Source organism: Vulpes vulpes, chromosome 15 (assembly GCF_048418805.1).
Source record: "Vulpes vulpes isolate BD-2025 chromosome 15, VulVul3, whole genome shotgun sequence".
Taxonomy (NCBI): domain Eukaryota; kingdom Metazoa; phylum Chordata; class Mammalia; order Carnivora; family Canidae; genus Vulpes; species Vulpes vulpes.
In genome coordinates this window covers 75,713,524-75,734,584 of record NC_132794.1, presented here as the reverse complement: position 1 = coordinate 75,734,584, position 21,061 = coordinate 75,713,524, and the positions used below count along the sequence as shown (strand labels likewise).

General features: G+C 63.1%; 1 protein-coding gene across 19 annotated transcripts in view; it reads right to left on the bottom strand.

Annotated features, from left to right (window-relative positions):
* Positions 1-21,061, bottom strand: part of LINGO1 (leucine rich repeat and Ig domain containing 1) — a 175,379-nt gene that overhangs the window by 93,759 nt on the left and 60,559 nt on the right. The gene's annotated exons all lie outside the window — the stretch shown is intronic.

Here is a 21,061-nt window from a genome sequence, read left to right as displayed (position 1 = left end):
GAGCACGTGAGACACACACACGTGCACGCCCAGGCAGGCAGGACACATGCAGATTGTGTGCATAAGAGGATCCAAGAGCCATGTCTCCTGGTCCTGCGGCCTAAGCGTGTCCCCTGGGCAGGGCCTGGAAGGCTCTCCAGCGCTGCTGTCCTCCGCGGGCCTGTCCGGGTGCTCAGATCCCCTTGCACCACTGTTAACCCGGTGGCACGGGAAGGGCTGGACACCCCTGAGCTCATGCAGCAAGTCCAGGTCCTGACAAACGCCTTCTCACGCCACCCGGGGGCCCCCCATAATCCCCAATTGCAGACACCCCCTCTCTTCCCACCTGCTTGGAGCAGGACAGAAGCAAACAGAGACGAAGAGACAGAGGAGCAAGAAAGGCAAGGAGGGAAGAGGCCCAGGAGGAGTGGGTGTGGGGGCGCCCGGCACCCCTGCTCCCCGTTGCGGCTGCGCAGCCGCCTGGAGAGGAGTGCAGGGAGGCGGGGGTTAACTCTCCGCCGCGGAGCAGAAAATGAGGTTCCAGTTATTAGTTGATTTATTGCTCTGTCCTCAATCTGCGCTCGGGTCCTGGAAGGAAATGTTCCACTCGAAAGCATTAAGCGTCTTCAAAGAGCAGAGGCATTAAAAATTGAAATCATAAAACAGACACGTAAATACAGTGGAGGCGGGGAGGGGGGGAGGACCCTGGGCGGGCCGAGGTGGGAGTGGCAGGCAGTTCCCCTCCCGAGGCGAGGGGGGTGCCCCCAGCGTCACCCCCAGTAGGTCACGGCATCTGAGGGGTCAGATCGGCCCTGTCTGGCCCTCCTGGGAGACAGCCACAGCCCAGTCCTGGGCCTGTCAGACAACGGCGGGCGGAGGGATGGGGACGGGAGGCAGGCGCCCGGAGAGCTTAGGTGACTTCCACCTTCGTCAGTGTGCCTGGGCAGGGGCGAGGACCAGGGGACCAGGGCTGCTCAAGGCACGGACGGTGGGGGGGGGGGGGGGCAGGTCCTTCTCAACGCGGCCCTGTCCCCAGAGCACACCTGGGTTTGCTTTGGCCGCGCAGGGAAGGGCCTGCCCCTGGCCACGGCCGGAGGCGGTGCAGAGACCTGTGCCAGCACACCTGGGCAGTGGGGTCTTGAGGTCTCCGCGTGCGCCAGAGCTCAAGCCTCCACCTCGTCAGCACCTGCTAAGAGAGCCACCCTCTTCCGGGGCCGAAGGACGGGCCTTGCGACATCCGCCAGCTGCACACACAGACCCACGTGGGGAGACACCCCCGTGCGACGACGTAGGAGCAGGGCTGCCGGGAGCTGCACCCGAGGCGCACACATGCACCTGCCGTGAGCAGGGCCGTGTGCACGCAGGAGCACCCACACATGCAGACACACAGGTCCTGTTGACGCCTGCACACACGTAGATGTGGGATGCACATGTGTGAGCGCCCACTCACGTATGCAAGGGGAGCCTCTGGGCCCCGACATCGGGCTTCAGGCAAGCCAGGGGCTGGTCCGCGGCGTTCCCATGAGGAAGGGCCAGGGGTCTAGGGAGCCAGCAGCGTGGCTTCCTCTGGTGGGTGGTGGGGACCCTCCAGTTTCAGCCCCAGGGCCTTAGCCACCCTCATCACGAGGAGCATGGCCAAGAGGGCGGCAGCGACAAAGACCTGGGGACAGGCGTCCAGCAGAGAGCCAGGGCTTCGGGGTACAGGGGCGGGTTGCTGCAGCGTCTCCTATGACCCCTCCTCTCTGCCTTCTTGGGAGAGTCACCCCCCGCCCCCGTCGCCTTGTCTGAGCCCTTCGGGGCTGCGAACATAGTGGGGAACCCCACAGTCTCCTTCCAGCACCTAAGGCACCCCAGCTCAGGGCCTCCGTGACCCCACGTGTGCTCAGTCCTTTCAGGAGAAGGGGACCGTGGTCACCTGAGACATCCCCCGCCTTTTCTGGGGCCTAAACCCCCTTCTCCATACAAGACCATCCTGCCAGCCCTGCCGGAGTCACGGGGTGCCTCCCCGAGACCAGGGGTTGAAAACTCACCACAGGGCCTTTGCACATGCTACTCCCTCTGCCCCCCATCCCGAGTCAGACTGTAATATAAATGGAGAGGGGGCGTGAAGGCGAGACCAGCTGGAGCTGCCGCTGCCGTGTCCACCCGGACCTCCTCGTGGGGCACGGGGTCCGGGCTTCTGACTTTCCAAGAGGTTCCACGGTGCCTAGTTTTCATGGCACGCCTCCCAATCTTTCCGAAATCTAAGGGCTACAAATCCTGCGGCAAATGGACACACGCATGCACCCGGACACTCCTATCGTACATGTACGCTCATATTCTCACGCACACGTGCACACTGAGCCCCACAGGCACACGGGTGCCTCTCACGCTCTCACACGGACACGCTCGGCCACATACACGTACCGAGACCCGCACCTGTGCTCACACCTGCACACATGCACGTGCTCTCCCCCGAGCTCACACTCACACACGTCTGTGCGCCAGATCCACCTCGGGGCCCCCGTTCGGGCCCTCTGACATGGGTGGAGCGGCAGCATCAAGGGTCAGAGCTGGGGGACTAGGAGTCATAGAGGAGGCCGGCCCTGGAACCCAGTGTCCACCTTCTCCGGGGACAGGAGACACCCCATCGTCCCCCTTCCCACCTGCCCTCCCTGCCTCCAGCACCCCCTCCCCGACCCCCCAGCCCAGAGCATCCACCACCACGGCGCCCCTCTGCTTCCTCCCGGGGCCCCCCCGAGCTCCCCCACCATCACCCTTCAACTCCAGAACCACTTCCAGCCCAGGCACCCTCTTTACCCCACACATGAGTTTTTCTTAACCGGAAGCTCGTTAATTATCTCCGTGCTTTTCCAAGGCAAGTAAACAGCAATTAGAGAAATTAGTGGTCTTTTTACTCTCCAGCAGACTCAGCAGCACGGCGCCCCGTGCCATCCCCGCCCGCAACGGCCACTGCGTGTGCATCTGTCCCCACACGTGTATGAGCCAAGTGCCCGCCACCAGGCCACCCCAGCAGTGGTCGCCTCCTGGAATCTGTGTGAAGAGCCGTAAATTGCTGAGAAAGGACCTCCTTCCCCGTGCAACAGAAGGTTAGAGTGTTTAAAGAGAGCAGTGGAACTGTTTTTATTAATCAGAACCGCTATAAAGAAAGCATTTTAATTAACATAATTATCCCGATTGAGGAAAACAGTCCTTATCCCATAGATACTTCTCAGACTAAAGATGCAAGCTGTCACCATCGGTCAGAACTAGGGAGGGCAAGCCACTCGTTCCTTCGCGCTCCCTTCCCCTCTGGGGCACCCGGTCCTCCCCGGGTCGGGGGACACCCCGAACCCAGGGCACACCCCCGCGGCCTCTGGAGCTGCATTTCAGCGCCTCGTGTGCCTGGCCTCAGCACAGCCCCCCGGCCCCCAGTGGAGGAAGGGGCGCCCTCAGACCACCACCCACCTGCTGAACAGCCAGTCCCAGGGCCCCGGGCCTCCCTCCCAAACGCCCACGGGGACTTAACTGGGTCAGCCTGCCTCTGGGGAGTACTGGGTGACAGCGGGCAGCCTGAGGCCACCACCCTGGTCCATGCCACCAGCCCCTCCTCCTGCCCGGATGCACACATTCACCCCCATCCACCTCCCCACTCCACCCTCCACTCATGTTCAGGCCACTCCTCTACGTAACAGCCAGAAATCCGTCCACACCCCAATCCTAAGTGTATCGCTGTCCCCATCCCAGGCCTCAAGGAGGCCTGGCCCAGCCCCGTCGGTCGCTGGCCAGAGCCCCCCCCACAGCAGCCACACTGGCCCTTCCTCGTCCTCTTGAGCTTCCACCACAGGGCCTTTGCACATGCTACTCCCTCTGCCTGCTGCCCCCCGCCCCTCTTGGCTTCTCCACTCATCCCACAGCACTTGGCTCAGGCATCACCTCCTCAGGGAAGTCCTCCTCAACCTCCCCGGCCCGGTCAATCCCCTCTTAAACCCTCTCATGGCACCGCACGTCCGCCCCTTGGGAGGAGGTACGTGGCAGCCTTACAACATTGCTGTGGTTTTACACCCAGCTTTGGCCTCGTCTGCACAACTACTAGCTCCGTGAAGTGGCTGGAGACTCCGTCCTTGTGTGTGTGTGTGTGTGTTTGATGACACTGTCTGTCCAGTCACTGCTGTACCCCGGCGCCCGTCACAGTGCCTGGCTTGTGACAAGCACTTAAGAAATACTCGTGGATAAGAAGGAAAAGCAGGGAGGAGGGAGGAAGGAGGAGGGGGGAGGGAGGAGCAGGAGCCCCCCACTCCAGGGAGCTCTCCAGGAGACTGTCCTAAGCTCCGTGAGGGGGCCCTACCAAGCTGGGAAGCTCCCCACACCCCTCGTCCCATCTGGGCATCACCGCGCTACCCATTTTACAGATATGGCCCCAGAGAGAGGCAGGGTGCACCGAAGGTCACAGAGACCCCACGCAGAGCCCAGGCCTGCCCCATGTCCTGAGAATGTGTTTGACATGCGATGAGGAGGGAGATATTGGAGGATGCTCTCTGGGTGCGGTGCCCCCCTCCCCGGGTCTGGGGTTGCTGAGAGCTGCTGGGGGCAACTCTCAGGGCAGGTGACCTTGGACCTTTCCTTCTCTGCTCTGGGCCTCAGCTTTTCCATCTGCAAAGTGGGCTGCCTGGAGCAAGTAACTTCGTCTGCCCTCCCCTCCCACCCCCACTCCACCTAACACCCCCAACGCTTCAGACCTCCCTCCCCTTCCCCCTGCAGAGCTGGAGTTGCTGACAAATGAACCCGCTCATCAAGAAACCGCCACCTTGCAAACCCACCAAGGGGTGAAGCTGAGTGCTGGATGCTCCCCCACCGGCACCTGCAGGGTGACATGTGCGTGGGTGACACCATGGACATATTTTAACCCGACATCCTGCAGCTTCCTCCCTGAAAAGGTGCTTATTTTTTAGTACATCTTAAATAGGAGCCACAAAGTGTGTTGTCAGCGCTTTTTAAATGGCTCGTTAATGCCCCGTAAAGCTCAGCACTGGCCGGAGACAGCTCGCTCCTGGCCCTGCCGCCGCGGCCGGACAGCCCCACAGCCTGTGGCACACGCTGGGGCTGCGCCCTCTTGCCAGGAGGCCCAGCAGCTAGACACTGCCCAGCGAGACGTGCCCGGAGCCCCCCGGGCGCCCCGAGACTTGGCAACCTTGGGGATGACAGGGGAAAGGGGAACGAGCGCAGGCCTTGTAGCCAAGCGCCTCGAGTGCAAATCCCTCCTTAGCCGTTTATCAGCCATGGGACCCCAGGCCAAGTGCCCACGCCTGTCTGCGCCCCCGCTTTCCTCATCTATAAAACAGCAATGCGACTTCCCCCAGGGCTACTGGGAGGGATGAGTCGAGTAACAGGTAACATTTGGGTTTTATGGTGTGGCGATGGCATCACGGTCACATCTTTTAAAGGGTCCTTTCCTTTTAGGGCCGTACTACACCGAAACGTTAATGGATAAAATTTTACGATGTCAAAATAGCCCAGTGGTGGTGGGGAGTGGGCGGGCACAGAAGAAACAAGTCTGGTCACGAGCCGACACCTGCTGGTGGGAGCATGAGGTCCGGCAGCCTGTCCCCGCTCCCGCGTGGGCTGCCGTCTCCACACGGAAGCACCGCGCGGCCCGCGTGAGGCCCGGGCTGCAGAAGCCTGGGCGGGGGGCGGGGGGGGCGCTCAGAGCCGGCCCCGCGGGGCAGGAAGCACCAGCAGGAAGCATCGGGGCCGAGCCCCCCGGGAAGCCTGCTGCAGACCCCACGCGGGGCCAGGCCGGGGCGCCCGGGGCCAGGGCTTCCTCTCCGAAGGGCCTCCCACCCCGCAGGCCTGTGGCAGGTGCCTCATCACACCTGGGCACACGCCTCCCTCAGCCCCGGGAGCCCCCCGCCCCCGGGAGCCCCCGGGACATCCTCCGAGTGGCACGGCCCCTGCGAGGCCACAGGATACCCGGCCCAGCAGACCCGGGCCCCTGCGGACGGGGGGGACGCATGCCTGCTGCAGGTGAGGTGATGCCGATGACGGCTGGATGGCCGTGCCCTTCACCACACCTGTAAGCGCGGCCCGGCCTGCCCCTGCACCTGCCCCTGCACCTGCACCTGCACCTGCTGGCCGAGCAGGCGGAGGTCAGAGCCGGCCCGGCCCCAGCGTCCCCGTCCCCGTCCCTGCCCGACGCCCCGCAGGGCCCCGCAGCAAGCCCTCCGCGGGCCTCGGCTCCTCCGCGCGACACGGGGCAGCGACCCAGCCGCGGGCCCGGAGGAAGGTGGCACGGGCCGCGGAGGAGGGGATGCTCCGAAGGTTCCAAGCGAGCTGAGGCGGCTGTGAGGTAAAGTTGGGGCGCGGGGGTGGAAGGCGAGAGAACGAGACAGATCTCCGCGGCTCGGGCTCAGGAGCTGTGATATTTTCCCCGGGTTATATTTTTAGATGGACTACTTTCTCTCCCCTCCCCCTGCCTCAGTAGGAGGAGGAACACAGAAATAGCCGGGCGTGCGTGTCTGAGTGGCTATATATAGTGGGCACGGACCCTGGTGCCGGCCTGCTCCTACCCTGCCCCCCGGAGCAGGGCCTGTAAGGCAATGGGCCTCCCCTCGCCCGTGGCCCCAGGCGTCCGCCCGGCCCCATCCAGGCACCCCTCACCCCCACACGCAGGTGCACACAGCACCCACGACGGCCTGCACGGACCCAGGTCTCGGGGGTTGGTGAGGCCCAGAGCCACCCGCGAGTCCTACCCGGACGCGTCCTACCTCTCTGAGGTCAGCCTCCTCATCGGTAGGCCCCCCGGGCGATCGTGAAGACCAGACAAGACGAGGCAACGAGCTCCCCCATCCCATGAGGAAGAGGCCCCCCAGTCCCAGGGCAGGAGGTACCCCAGAGTCCCACCGTCTCCGTTGGCCGGGGCCCTGACCGGGCCAGAGCTCCAGCCTCACGGCCAAAGGCTCGTCCACTCCCCCAACACCCCACCCTGGCCTGTGTCCACAAAGTGCACGCCCAGCCCGCGGCAAGTGGAACCAGCTGCTTCCCGGGGGGCAGGCGGACCTTTCCCTCCGTCCTGGGAGAGCCCGGGAATATGGCCTAGCCGCCGCCGACCCTCCACGGGCCACACAAGCCACGGCAGGAGCACCGAACCCCATGCTCCACCCTGTCCACACACGGCAGGGCTTCCTCCCAGGCACCTGAAGCCGGTCTGGATGCGCCCCGTCTGGACGCAGGTGCAAACGAATTTGCTGGTTTTCTCCCCCAGGGCCTGGGCGGGACGACGATGCTGGATGGGGAATTTCGGCGACTGGGGTCTGAGTTCTAGCTCAGCCATGTGAGCTTGGGGCCCTCTGCTTCACCATCTACACAGTGCAGTGTTCTCGGGGGGCCTCTGAGGTGCCCAATCCAGAACTCTGAGCACGGCTGACTCCCCACAAAAGGAGTTGTCCTTACATCCATCATCTTGTTGAATCCTCAAAGTTCCCCTGTGTTACGGAAACCATGGCCATTTTACAGATGGAGAAACTGAGGCCCAAGGAGGGAAAGGAGGGAAGAGGCCTGTCGAGTTTGCACAGAGAGCAAGCGAGAGAGCCTGTTAGCCCCCGGCCTCACCGGCAGCCCCCATCACAGGCCGCCCGCCTCTGCCGGGCCCGGGAAGGCCGGGACCTCTGGGATGCCCGTGTTGAACGAGCGGCTCAGAACGTCCCTGAGCGAGTGGCAGTGGGTTCATGAGCGAGGGAGGCGTGCAAGCTGGCTGCTGCACAGCTGTGCTGGTGAGCGTGCACGGGAGAGGCCGCGCGGTCCCCGCTCCCGTGCCCACCCCCCTGGCCTGTGAGTTTTTGTGCCCAAGTGCAGAACTTCCTTTTTCTGGCTCTAGAATTCTATTTGGTTTAGCGGGTTTCGGCCCAGCACTTCCGTTGGCTGAGCACCCAAGGTGAGAACTGCCTCTTGCTGGCAAACGTGGGACTCTCTGCTTTCATGTGAGCCAGGAGAGGATGGGGGCACGGTAGGCCAGGGCCCCAAGATGCTCTGCAGGGGCCTTCCTCCCACAGACCAGTGTCTGGTATTCTCCTTGGCCCCCTGGTCTGCCTCCATCCTCCTGAGTGGACTGCCCCTGGATACCCACCCCGAGGCCCCCGCGGCCCGGACGACGGAGGGGCAGAGGCCTGCATCCCTGGGCTGGCTCACACCCCAAGCCAGCCTTGCACCCCAATCCCCAGCCTGGGCGCAACAGGGCCTGCAGCAGTTGGGAGGAAGAGCTCCGGGGAACAGCTGTCCCCCCAGGAGGAAGGCATGCGGTCCCTGCTCCCGGTGGACTCGGATGGACAGACGGCGCCCCAGAAGAGGCGAACTTGCAGCTGCTGTGAGCTACGTCTGGTTTCCTGCCATTCGACGCAAAAGAATGACACGGAACCCTTATCTTACGACATATACAAGCATCAACTCAAAACAGATTAAAGATCTACACGTAAGATCGGAAACCATAAAACCCCTGGAAGAAACACAGGGGGAGAGCTTCGCGACGTCGCATTTGGCAACGATTTCTTGGCTGTACCGCCAAAAGCACATGCAACACAATCCAGACTAGACAAACGGAACCAGATCACACTTAAAAATTCCCGTACATCAAAGTAAATAACCAACCGAGCGAAGAGGCAACCTGTGGGATGGGAGAGAGCACTCGCAGACCACATGCGGAAAGGGGGTTGGTACCTGGAACACACAAAGACCTCCTACGACTCGACGCTGAAAACCGAATAACCTGATCAAAAATGAGCAAAGGATTTGAATCCACGTTTCTCCAAAAAAAAAGAGATATACAAATGGTGGTGGTGGTGTTGGGGGGTCCCCTCAACCCGAGCCTGTCCAGAGAGGACCCCCAGGTCAAGGCTGTGTCTCCTCCCTCAGTCTGGGCCCCGCTCCCCGACCAACTGCCAGTGGAGACCGGCCTCTGGCTGCCCCTCATCCTCCCCGTCCAGCCAAGCCTGGAGGTGGTGGGTTCGTGGCGGCCACACCACATGCCCAGCGGCCCGGGCCCGGGGGTGGCACCAGGACCTGCAGGAGTCTCAGCCCCCAGTGCCTGCCCAGTTCCCAGACCGGAGGCCAAAGCCTCGCCGAGCGCCAGGGCCCAAGTGATGGCCCCACTGGGAAGAAGGCTTCCTGTGGCCTCACACCTGGCTCACGCTCACTCCTCCAGGCTCCCGGGATGGGCCACGGGGGCGGCTGGAGCTCCAGCGTCAGGGTCACATGGAACCCTTCCTCCACCTCCCCCTCCCCGTCCGGAAAGCTCATCCTCGCTGGGCCCCTACTCCTTCATCTGCGGTATGGGTTCACGCTGCTCCCTCTCCAGCCGTTGGGAGGAGCCAAGGAAATAGCAGGTGCCAAATGCTCGGAATGTAAGGGAAGCACAGTGAAAGGCCCCTTCCCTTTCTACTGAATCTGGACAGCTCTCCCCTGGGCCACGTCGGGGCTGTGTTGCTCTGGGCAAGTGACGTGGCCGCTCTGCTTCAGCTCCTTCTGTAGAAAGAGCCTCAGGGGTCGTGTCCGGATTAAACAGAGATCTGTAACCTGCCTGGCAGGGGCCTGGCATCCAGCGGGCACTATGAAAGCGTGGGCCGGGCTGGTTGCGGGTATGCTGCTGGAGTCCTATTCCATGGGGCTGTCCTGAGGCCTGGGCACTGAGGAACCATGCCCCTTTCTGCTCCTCCTTCCCTGCAAGGCTTTATGGAGCCCCTGCCCCTCTCCCCCCTGGGAATCCAGGCGGCACCAGGGGGAGCAAGGAAGACTCCATCCTGTGTCTAAGCACCTTGAGGTGTAGGGGGGCAGAAGGCCGTGGGCAGGGGAGGGCAGGCTGGCGCTCCCAGTGACCACCCAGAGCCATGGGCACCTGCAGACCTGGACCACGGAGGACATGCAGAGAAGCTGGCAGAGCTGAGCGGCTCGGGGCGGAGGGTCAGGGAGGCCGGGTGCAGGGAGCTGCAGCCGCTGAGAGTTCTGGAGGAGAGGACTGGAGCAGCGCAACAGGTGTCAGGACCTGCCCTGTGGGCGGACAGGAGACCCCGGGGGCCGGCGGGTGACGGAGGAGCTGGCAGGGGCACAGGCGTCAGGAGCCGTGGTGCCCAGTGCTGTCCTTGCCCTGTGCCCCAGCATCACGCCCGTGTAGGCGGCAGGGGGGGAGTCTCCCTGCCTGGAGCCGCCCAGCCCCCCTCACCCAGATCAAGCATCTGCCCCCCACTCCCTAAATCCTGAGCTTCTGCAGGGTGCATGGATGGCTGTGCAAATGCTGCCCCCACCCTGGCTGGCCACCCCCTTGAGAGGAAGGAACACTCGCTCTCTGCCTCTCGAGGCCAGACAGGCCTGGGTGCAGGGCTGGCTCCTCCCAGCTGCGTGTGGTCCATCGCAGAGCCCCGGCTTGTTCACGCACTCGGTAGGGCACCAAGGAGGAGGAAGTGGATGGCGGCTCCGAACACCTGGCACCCAGTAAGGACTCAAAACTCCCCTCTGGGCCCCCATTTCCACGTCTGGAAGAGACGCCCTGCGAGAGCCCTTCCGCACCAGACTCCACCCCTGAGCACCGCCCTGGAGAAGGGGGGTGGGGATCCCAGCAAGATCAGGCCCGCTTTGCTGCTCATCAAATCCGGCCTCCCTCAGCCCCGGGCGCCAGCTGCAAATGACACAATGACCCTGTGCCACCCCCACCCCCACCCCAGGGTTCCCACCAGGCTCCAACCCCCGCTCCCAGGGTCTGGAGGGGGGAATGGGACAAGGGGGAGGTTGAGGCACACTTCAGCCCTGCCCCTCTTGTCTCTGGCCTCTGGTTGCACAAAAGAACCGGGAGGGCCCTGCTCTCGTTCTAGAACATTCCACACCTGCTAACAACGCTGACAACCATGATCCGAGTTTGTTGAGCACATGTGACTCAGGAGGCGTCACTGCTAACGCACGACGCGAGCACTCCAGCTGGCCCCCTAGTAACCCTGGGATGTGGGGTCTACGATCATCCTCCCTTTTCCCGATGAGAAAGCGGAGACTCGGAGAGCTTCCACGAGGGCACGACTCTGAGCAGAGGGGCTGTTAGCCAGGCACAGGGAGGGAAGAGGGTCCTGGCCGGGACGGGCGGCTGTGCCCCCAAGGAACTGGGAGAGCGGCCCCGCGGCTCCAGCTCAGGGCCCTGCGCAGCCCTGCTCCCTCTAGCCCGGAGGCGCAGGACCAAGCCCCCCTAACCAGGCCCACCCAGCGCGAACCCGGTCGTGCTGCAAAGCAACTGGTGCGTGTTTCAACACTCACGGCGCCAGCCTCCCTCCTTGGCCTTCCCCATGCCACACCCCCCAGGGATGCCCCTGAGGGGCCCCCGGAACACACGAGGGAGTGTGGGGGCCTGGGTCACCGAGCCGGGCTCAAGGCCGCCCCAACCCCCCGTGTCAGCGAAGCCGCACCCCGAGCTGCGCACCCAGGCTGGGCCAGATGAGGGTGGGGACCCGGGGCCCCCCCGCAAGGCCCTGCTGCGGCCCGGGGCTGCTGCTGCAGGCTCCCCCCTTCACGCCGCCCTGCTCCCTCCGAGGAGGTGAGGCTGACTCAGCAGAGGCCCTGACGCCAAGTTAACACCAGAAGCCCTCCCAGAAACCAACCGCTCAGCAAAGCCTCCTCGGAGCCGAGCCGAAGTCCGGGGACACGCAGACGTCGGGGAGGAGGAGCTGGGCCAAGGACGCCCCGTCTGCCCCCCGAGACTTCCGGGGCCTGCCCTGATAGCCCCTCATCAGACCACATCCTCCAGGCACAGGAGGCATGTCCCCCAAACGCTTACTCATCACAGACTGCGGCCAGGGCCCCGCCACCCAGAGCACCTGCCCCCCCCCAACAGGCAGATGTACCTCACCTGAGGGGACCACAGCTCTGTCCCCTGTCCCGGGTCCCCGAGCCTCATTCCTGCCAGTGCCTGGGCCAAACCCCCCAGGGTCCCAACAGCGGCTCACCAGAGGCTCCCCAGCACTGAGGACCCTAATCCCATCAGAGGAGTCACACTTCCCCCCTCCTCCTGAGGCTCATCCCCAAACCTCCTCACCCTGTGACTCAACAGCCCCAGGAAGCGACTGGAGGAGGGCAAAGGGAGCTCCAGAAGATGGGAGAGGGAAGGGTTGGCAGAGAGAGGGCCGAGGAGGGCAAGACGGTGACCCCAGAACCTGCCCTATGCACACCCCTTTGGCTCCCACCTCATCCACCGACCTGGGCAGCGGCTGCTGACCTCACGGGGACAAGCAGGTGCAGGGGCTCTAAGCAGGACGCCTGCAGAGGGACAGTGGGGAAGGGACGAGACAATAGTCGGATGGGGGGGCCTGCAGACCCCCTGCCCGTAGGGCCCATCCTGCAACCAGCCCCGCCCCGGGCTCTGCCCAAAGCCCTGCAGCAGACGGAGCCCCCGCCTGCACCTACCCACAGGCGCCCACGCCCGGGGGACAGTGCTCTGGCCCCTGGACACAGAGCACCGAACCCCACATCCTCCCTCCTGGGACCAAATACCCTCCAGGTCCCCACCTTCACCTCTGACAGGGACTTCGACCTCGGTGACCCTGACCCCGGGCCCGTCCCACTTTGCTCTGACTTCCCTGAACAGTACCAGCAGGCACGTCGGAGTCACCGGAGGGCTTATGAAGACACACATGCCGGGTCCTGCGCCCCCAACCCCTGGAATTTCCCCTTCAGCAGGTCCAGGGTGGGACCTGAGAATGTGCATTCCCAACAAGCTCCCGGGTGGGGCTGTGCCGCCGTTCGGGATCACGCTTTGAGAACCACCGGTCTAGACGTGTCCAGACTGCAGAGTGCACAGCACACACCCTCAGGGAGGCCCAGGCCCGCTGAGGGGTCTGCACACACAGGCACAGCAGCCACAGGGGGAAATGTGGCTTCCACCCACTAAGGAGATCTGATAAGGGGCGAGCTATGGGCTGGTGCAGTCACGGAGGACTGCCTGCAGGAGGCAAAGGCCTAACGGGCAATCTCAGCTACAGTCTTATCATCACACAAACCAGCACAAAGCCGTCAAGTGCAGGCACCCGCAAGCACTCCCAGCCGCCCCTCCAGAGGCCCCGACTGCCATCCCTCTGGTACGAAACTTTCACGGCACACCTGCACACACATGCAGAGACGTACGCACAGAGGGGTTCCACACCCGGGATCAGAGCTCCGTGCTGGTGTAGACTATGCTCCCTGCTTGACGATGGGCCTGGAGGACTTTCCTTGTCCACAGAGAAAGCTAAGAAGAGTCACTGCTTGCACTCCCAGAGCTCCTGCCGGATGACACACACCGTGTGCAACACTTCAGGTATTAACCCCCCTACTTTTCATGACAACCCCTAGTGTCAATTCAGCTCTGCAGAGGAGCAGACCGGAGTGCACAGTGTGGCTGCTAACGTGGCCAGGAGTCCTCAGCCGGTGGCTGAGCCAACGAACCGCCAGCATCCGACGGCCTGACTGCGGCCAGAGTGACACTGAACTCCCCCCACCGAGGCCTCGGCGTGGGGCATACCCTCACCGTCTAACCGGACCCCCGGGCCTGCTGCTTCCCGGCTTCCAGTTTTTATTTCAAACCTTTGCTAGAAAAAGACCTCCTGCCTCTAGGGGCGCGTGTGCAAAGACTCCTTAAGGGTAGCTCAGAGGACGGACGCGTTTTGAACTCGCTGTCACACTGTTCTCCAAAAATGTCTATCTCGACGCCAGGCTGCCGCTTCTCCCCAGGTGGACCCTCACTCTGTTCTTACTAAGAACAATTCGTGTTTGCTGAGCACCTACTATGCATCAGATCCAATGACATCTCCATTTTGCACAAGTAGAACTTGGGCCCGGAGAGTCTTAGGCCACCCACCCAAGGTCACAAAGCCAGCGAGGGGCATGTGGATGGGCCTCAATACTGGGAAGGAAGGGAGGGAGGTGGGGAAGCTGGGGGAGGTGGGGGAGGGAGGAGGAGGGAGCGAGGGCCCTTCATCCCATGTACCCTTCGTGTTTCTGCTCCCTTTTATTGCAAAATTCAAGAGCTGTCTCTACTAAGCGGCCCAGCGTCCACAACCCCGTCCCATTTTGCCCTCCCTCCATCTGCAGCTGCGCCTCGGTGCCGCCCACTCCACAGAACCGCTCGTATCAAGGTTCCCAGAAACCTCAGTCTTGCCAGACCCAGTGGCCGTGCCTGACACGGCTGACGCCGGCCTCCCTTGGGAAACACTATCTCTGGGGCCCCCAGGCCTCAGTTTCTCCTGCTCATCCTCCCGTGCCTCCCTCGCCTCCAAACACCTGAGGCCCCAGGGCTCCCCAGACCTTCCTATCATCCGGGTTTCAATGGGACCTCCTTTATCCTCCTCCGTCGCCCAAGGACAAATGCCCCCGTGCACCCCAATCTTTCCCATTTCCCATTGCTTTTGTGCCCACCTGCCATTATCCTGCTTACTTGTGTGTGTCCTTGTCTCTTAGGTGTCTCCTCACCATGACACAAGGTCTGCAAGGCAGGGGAGGGACTGTGTCCATCTGATCCGGCTCCACAGCCACCTCTGTACTATGTGCAGTGCTTGGTGCATAGTAGATGCTCAGTAAAAGTTTGTCGAATGAATGAATGGGCAGAGCCAGCTCAATCTGGCTCCAAGGCCTGTCCTCTTACTTCCCTGCACAAACTGCCTCTCATATGAGGAAATGGGAGGTGCCAGAGGGCACACACCCTGCGGGACAGGACCCTCCGGGTAAAGGCAGGGCGTGGGCCAAGGCCGAGCCGCGGGCGGCAGCAGAGCAGCCTCAGCTCTCCCTGGGGCGCCAGGCCTGGCACCCCCTGCCCCCCGGGGGCCCGCGGCCCCGGCACCTACCAACCTGTCCCGCCCAGGAGGGAGCCTTGGGGGCAGCTGGCGACCGAGCGTGCCTGGCAGGGTGCCAGGGGGCCTGCCAACAGCTGGCGCCGCTGCCAGGCAGCCAAGTAATCGCGTTAGCCGGCGGAAATTGGTCCAGGGAGTTTTTTCCCTCTGCCTCTCGTTTTCTTTCTCTTCCCTCCCCTCTCCCTTGAAGCTGCGAGGCTGGGAAGATTGATCTTTGCCTGAAACAGAGGAGATAACTCGATATAATGAACTTCATCGTCCCTCTTGCTGTTTGGAGCTTTTAAAAAATTTAAAAGGGCTAGGGACAAGAAAGCTCGTCCTCAGGCTCTCCCTCCCACAGAAGCCCCGGCCCCGGCCCCGCTTCACACTCTCCACCTGCCTCCTTCCCCCTTCTTTTCCCCTAGGGATGTCTTGATGGAACAAAGGTTAAAAATATCCCCTTTCTCTTGCAGGTTTTAAAAATAATTTTGTTGAGGTCAGGGCCGGATCCGCCAATCGCCCTGCCTTCCACGGTCCCCGCCCCATGGCAGCCCCCACTCCTCAGAGTCACCAGCCAGCCAGGGGGTGACAAGTTGGCTCAGTCCACCTGCTCCCGAAGCGCCACCAAAGGGAGCAGGCCAGGCCTGGCCCACCCGCTGAGGGCTGCCAGTTGCGGCCTTTGTTCCAGCAAATAGCTCTTTAAGGAGCCACCTAATGACACACAGAGGGAGCACAGTTCCAGCTGGGGCCCGGGCGTGGCCCCACCTCGCAGGAGGCCTCCCCGCATCAGCCCAGCTCCCCCCCAGCCCGGCAGCTCTGGCCTGGAGCCCTGGGCTCCGTGCCCCTGCAGGCATTCACATCTTCAACCGACATTTCCTGAGCACCTGCTCTGGGCCAGGCACTGGGCTGGGAGCTGGACACCCAGGGGACAACCGAGCCCTTCTGATTCCTGCCTTCAGGGGCCTTAAAGAAAGCCTGGTGGGCAACCAGCGCTCACACGGGGCAAGGGCTTGAGAGGAGAGGCCCGGGGACTCTAACACACACAGGAGCCGGGGGGACTTCCCGAGGAAGCATCCTGGAAGGACAAGTAGGAGACCACCAGGCCAGGGCTGTGCGGGGAGGCCTCGAGGCATCACACAGAGGGTCTGCTCTCAGGAACACACCGCCCAGCTGAGGCCTCCCCCTGGTGCTCTCTGGCTACAGAGGGAGGTCAGATCACAGACTCCTTATGTGGCATTCAAGGCCCTTCCTAGCCTGAGCTCTGTTCCCAGGAGCTCCTCAACCCCAGGCCCCCTCTGCAAATTCCAGCTCGAATCTTACTCATGGGCCCAGCACTCCAGTGGGCTCCCACACTGGCACAAGCACGCTGGCTTGGGGCTGGGTATTACAGCCACCCGCCCCCGGGCCATACGGAGCAGCCTCTGTGCCCATAGGCAGTCACTGCCCCCCCCAGCACCCCCACCCCCAGAAGGCACCGGGTGGCTAACGGGAGGGGGACAGAGCCTGGAGAAGGAGCCTGAACCCGGACGGGGGAAGCAAGAACACCTGAAGAGGCTCGGCAAGGAGACGCAGGCTGGACTGGCATGCCATGGGCACATCCCCGAGCCCAGCAATGCCTCCTGCACATCTGCTTCCTTGGCCCTCGGGGCTTCCGGCCTGGCTGGGCTCCTGGAAACGCGGGGACCCCCAAAGCCTGAGCCCTGAAGGAACCAACCTCCTCCCACCCACTCCACTGTCCCCAGAGGCTGGGAAACTCGGGGAACCTGCTCTGGCCAGACTCAGGGTCTCCATCATCTGGTTTTCGGCCCCAAGGACCCACCTCCAGCCCCCTTGGGCCGAGGACGCATCAGAGCCTAAGGGATCTCGCCTGCAAGGGCCCCTCACTAACCCTGCCCTGGGTCCTCAGCGGAGGCCCGGCAGGTCCCGGGGAGACCTGGAAACAGACTCCGCTGTGGCCAGGCCCTCTCCCCAAGGCCCACCGCTGCCAGGGGAAGCACAAAGATGCAGGCTGACCTTGCGGCTCTATAACGAAGTCGCTTCCCACCTTGGCCTCCCGGTGCGGCCCACTGAGGCTTCGGGCTCTAGGGCACCGGGGACGGTTGGAGACATAAGAAGCTCAGTGGAACCAGCCGTGCCCTGCCCTGGTCCCCATGCAGCCCAGGGAGGCCTCGCCCAGACGCCAGGCTTCACAAGACCTCGGCTGTACTCAGAGAGGAGGGGGTCCTAGAGGAAATCGGGGTTCAGACAGAGGAGGAGTCTGTAGGCCCAGGGAGCACCCCACCCTGGCTTCCCTACCAGGGGTGCCCCCCGTCTCTGCAGCCTATGCCCCAGGGGGCAGTCGGGCGGCCAGGGCCTCACGGAGCCACCTTCTGCGCCGCCCGCCTAGCAGCTCACCTACCCTCCCGGCGTTCCCTGAGGGGACAGTGTGCCACCTTGCACAGGGGAAACCAAGGCTGGATAGAAGCCACAGAGAGCGTCGCTCCCAGCATAACAAAGAAAAGAGGCCAAACCACCTGCAAAATCCCAACTTCTATTCAGCCCATCAGAGCTGAGGTCACAAGGCAACCAGATGAACCAAACTGCAAAGGGTGACGGGGCTCCGAGGACAGTGATCCCACGCACCGTCTCACCTTTGACAGAGCCCGGAGGAAAGGCTGCTGCCCAGCAGCAGGTAGGCAGGAAGAGATGCAGGTGTAAGAAGCCTCAGGGGTGGAGTGTGGGCTCTCCAGATAGTCCCAAGAGGTGGTGGTGGAGGGGGGCACGATGGAAAGATGGAGACAGGCAGGACCCCAGCCCACCACTGACCTCTCTGGCGGCTGGACTGGAAGGGCAGGGAGGGTGGGGGAGCAGCGCTGTCCTGGCCGCTCTGCTGCCTTGGCCCTCCTGACTAGCCCCCCTCCCCCGCCCCTCCAACCCCCCCAAACTCCCCACCAGGAGGGGTTTCCATAAAGAAGGCAGCCCCTACTCCCCTCTGGGCTCTTACCCCCTCCCCTCCATCACTCCTGTCCATCCCTAACATACCTCTAGCCGCAGCCCACAGGGTAGTGCGAGGGGGCTGTGGGGAGCCCTGGGGTGGGGAGGGAGTGGGGGGCAGAGCATGAGGGCCCTCTCCCCCCTCTGTCAAAGGAGGAGCACGACCTGATCCCACACGGTGGAGCCGAGGGGCCCAGTGGGTACAGATTCCTGCGCCCACCGGCAGAGGGAGCTTCCTGGCCCCGGGTTTGTGCCCTGTGTCCTGGGTCTAAAGAGGGTCGGCCCCCTTGCCCCTGCACAGAGTCTCCTCTGAGCCTGGATGGGGGGGGTTTCTTTGCTCTCTCCTCTAAGAACCTTTAGACAGTCAAATTATAGTTCGGTACAAAAGCAGAGGCAGAGACATCAAGCTCAGGAGTTATTCTCATCTTAATGAGCAAGTGGGGAGGACAGGAAAATGCAAGAGAGGAGCTGAAGATGTGCTGGGACTGGGTGGGAACGGGGGGCGGGAGCAGAACCAGCAGCCTTCAGGCTCCCAGGGAGAAGAGCAGCAAGGTGGGCAGCTGGTAGGTACTGCGAGGGCCAAGGGGGTGCTGCTGGGGCCAGAGCAGGGTGTGGGGGCCAAGGGGGTGCTGCTGGGGGCCAGAGCGGGGTGTGGGGGCCAAGGGCAACCAAGGGGGGGCCAAACCAGGGGACCCTGCCAATCGGGCACAAAAACTGGAGGTGTGGGGGAGCTGGGGGAGTGAGCACCGGGAGCCCCAGGAGCAGCCGCTGGCCTGCCCTGCCTTGATTTAGCCAGTGAGCCAGCCAAGTAGCAAGCAATTTCTGAGCACCTACTGTGTACCAGGCCCTGGGGTCCTCAGGGAACGAGACAGACAAGGTCCTGCCCACAAGCATCTTGGAAGAGAACACGCTGGGGGCAGAGCCTGGTCCAACGCCTCCTCCACCCCCCAGGGGAGGCCTCCCTTCAGGTCGCACACCCGGCACCTCCGGCAGACACGAGCAGCGCCCGGAGGAGAGGAAAGAGGAGGGGCTCTGGCCGAGGTCCCGAAGCTCCATCGCAGGCTGTGTCTGTGGGCAAGTCCCTTCCTCTCTCTGAGCCTCAGTAAGAGTAACAACAGCAGCTGACTTCTGTTAAGCAGTTACGACGTACGCAGCATTCGTTATCCTAGAACTCACGCGTGCCCTCATTTACCCAACACAGCGCCATGCGGTAGGTGGTAGCAGCGTCCTCCTTTTCCCGGAGGAAACCAAGACACAGACAGGTGGGGTGCCTTGCCCAGGGTCGCACAGCTGCAAGTGGGGCAGCCGGGATGCACGGAGCAAAGCCTGCGTCCTTAATCGCGACACTGGCCCAGAAGCGGTGCCTTGGCGCGGTCCCAGGCATCCCATTCCGACCTAGAATCATTGCTACCCGACGTGCCTCTGCCCACAGAACTCCCATCTACTCTCTGGGGCCCATCACATATGCTCTCTGCAGTGACACCTGACGATTCTCAGGATTATGGCTCCAAAAGACGACGCGGCTTGTCCAAGGCCACGTAGCTGGCTGGGGGCAAAATTTGCCCTATGCCACATGCCTCTGGCAGGGCTGGACGGGGGGTACTGTGTGGATGAAGGCCATGTGAGGTCACTTGATGTTTCCTGAGAAGGCTGTAGGGTACCCGAGCCTGAAACAACAGAAGATTACAAGAACTGGGGACGGGATCAGCCAACTGGTCACCAAGCAGGGCCTGGGTGCCCTCCATAAGGAACAGGGACGAGTGAGGGACCTCCTGCACTTGTCCCATGGCCTCCCATCCATCCCTCTCCCAACCCCATGTGAAAGCACCTGCTCCTCTTCCTACCTGTCCAATTCCCACCCAGCTATTTTTAAAGGTCTAGAACCAGTACTGCTACCTCCTGCAAGAAGCCAGCCCTGACTGCCCCAGCAGCCCTTCGAGCAGCCTGGACCCGCAGTCCGGCAGGGGGCTGGAGCAGACTGGAGGGCGGGACTGCCCCATGCCACCTGGGTAAAGGGCACTCAGGTACGGGAGCGTGGTAGGGGTGAGGGGAGCCCTGCCTGGAGGAAACCAAGGCACCTGACCTACAGGAGGCTCAGGCCAGAGCCAGCCACGCCCTCGGGCAGCAAAGCTAACATGAAGGATGACCCCATTCGGGAAGAAATAAACCGAGGCTCAGGTGCCAGGTGAGCTGGGTGCGTAGTGAACGTGCCAGCCACAGGGACAGCAGCCCCTACATCTGCCTCCTACCCCCCTCCAGCTCCCCCTCCCTGTGCTCCCAGCCCACCTCCACCCCCAGGGCTGCCCCTGCCCCAGGCTTTCTCAGAATCAGGGACAGGGGTACAAAAGACATCCAGATCAAAACTCCCACTGCACAGATGGGAAAACTGAGGCCCAGAGAGAGCAGGGGCTTACCCAACGTCACACAGGGAGCCAACTTCAGAACTTGGACTAGTACCCAGGCCCCTCACCTCAGATCATGTGGCCCTTCCCTCAAGGCCGCACACCCTCCAGGGGCCTCTCCAAATCCCCTCTGCCCTCAAGCTCTGCCGAGTCCTCCAAGAAGAGCTCCTAACCCCTCCCATTGTCAGGCCCAGGCCGGTGCTAGAAGCCCGTCTGCCCCTTGCTCCTGCCGACAGCACGGCCATGTCACGGCGGGCACCCGGGGCGCAGAGGCAAGTCCTATAGGACAGAGCGGACGAGGAGCCGGGCCGAGCCACGGCAGGTGCCAGCAGGCCCTGGGGGTCGTGTTAACGGCCCCGTGAGACCCACCCCGGGGCCTCTGCCCAAGGCCCACCCCTCCGGCTTCCCTCCCCTGGGTTCATCGGGGCCCCGCGCGCCTCTGCCCAGTGGCCACTCACTGCCTAGAAGAGCGGCGCTCGGCCCGGTCTGCGGGCATTGGGATGCCCACCAATCCCAGGCCGGCCTCCCAGGGCTGACGCGCCAGCCGCTCGGAACAAGTGCCTCCGCGAGACCGAGGAGCCGCTGGCCTGCCTGTGAGGAGCGCAGCGGGAGCTCTGGGGCGGGGGGAGAGGGCAGGAGCCGCGCAGGCCCCCCGCCCGCGCCCCCCACAGCGGCCCCCATGCCTGAAGTGTCCCCGCTACAGGGAAGCATCGTCAGGGGCCTGGGTCACGGGCCATGTCCAGAGTCAGGGGAGGGAGCGCGCAGGGGAGGAGAGGGCACCAGGCACCTGCTCCGGGCGTGGTGGTGACGCTGCGGCCCAGGAGTCAAATGCCCGCCAGGACAGAGGTCACTGAACCTGAGAGTGGCAGAGCCAGGATCCGAACCCGGGTGGCCCCAGGCCAGGTG